Source organism: Penaeus monodon, chromosome 19 (assembly GCF_015228065.2).
Source record: "Penaeus monodon isolate SGIC_2016 chromosome 19, NSTDA_Pmon_1, whole genome shotgun sequence".
NCBI classification, from domain to species: Eukaryota; Metazoa; Arthropoda; class Malacostraca; order Decapoda; family Penaeidae; genus Penaeus; species Penaeus monodon.
This window is the reverse complement of record NC_051404.1, coordinates 2,820,497-2,821,788: the sequence shown is the minus strand read 5'-3', so window position 1 is coordinate 2,821,788 and position 1,292 is coordinate 2,820,497.

Genomic DNA, 1,292 nt, shown 5'->3' with positions numbered 1-1,292 from the left:
TGCAGTTTACCCAGAAGCTTGGCGTACTACGGTTCGCCAAGTATCACTTTATTCTGATCCCTTGACTTTTAATACTTGTACTTATATACAACTGGATTTTAAATACTTATATACAATATTTCTATGTTTTTTTATTGGAATTTGCTCTCTTGAACACCCCATTTTCTATAATGAAGATATTGATGATAGTAATAATGACTATATTATTATTATCATCACCCGTGCTATTGCTTACCGTCATATTTATTATCAATGCCAAACTATTTTTCACTAAACAGGATTGATTTAAATAAAACATATACATCGACTCAATGAATCGACACATAAAAACAAATTCTTCACCCTTGCAAACTACTTCAAGCTTTCATAGTATCTTATCCTTTAAAGGGATTGCATCATTGGTCTGATAGGACGTTAAAAGAGTAACTATATTCTAGGAACTTACGGCGCAGAATGAGGACGAGCAGATGTGCATTGGCAATAGTGGCGTCTGTGTATGTTTGCAGGTTAGCGATCTTGGTTAGAGTGGCAGCAGAAACAGCCATTTGATGCAGTTCACAGCCGTTTATTGGCGTTAATAGCGGCTATGTAATTTAGCATGACAACTAAAGCGAGATCACAGACAGCAACTTGATGTAGTATGCATATATCACTGTGAATGCACAACGTGTCAGCAATTTGATATGTTTCACACGCGAGTGAGAAACATTACAACATTTTCTAGTTTTACCTTCACACTCAAAGATGTTACAACGAAAGGAATTTCATTATGAAGTACAATGGCATTTAGCAAGCATCTGCTGTATCCATTCCTCCTTCCCTTCTCGCCCAGAGCAAAGCAAGTCTAAACACAATAAACGTTTTTAATAGCTGTCGATAAAAACGAAGTGTCTGTATGACTCTTGTTAAGCAGAGATCAGTCGTGTGACGCCGCACACACTGCCATCCTCTTTGCTTGATCTTCTCATCTTATAGTTGCCTTTGTTGTGATCACGAAGAGAAAAATAAAGCAAAAAGAAAAAAATATATATATATATGCAGATCAAACTTCCACTGGTCAGACAAAGATGCGAATGAAAAAAGATGAATAAAACAAAAAAATATATAAACACAACTATACTAAAAAGGTCGGATCTCGAATCATATAGTTATCACGCAAGATGGATAAGCCACGCGTAATGAACTTTTGGTTTGAGAACAAGACCATAAGAATGAAACAGATCTAAAGTGTCTGCCTTGCTGATGAATCCCAAGCGGAGATATTTATAGCCCAAAGCTTCAACCTCAGTAAC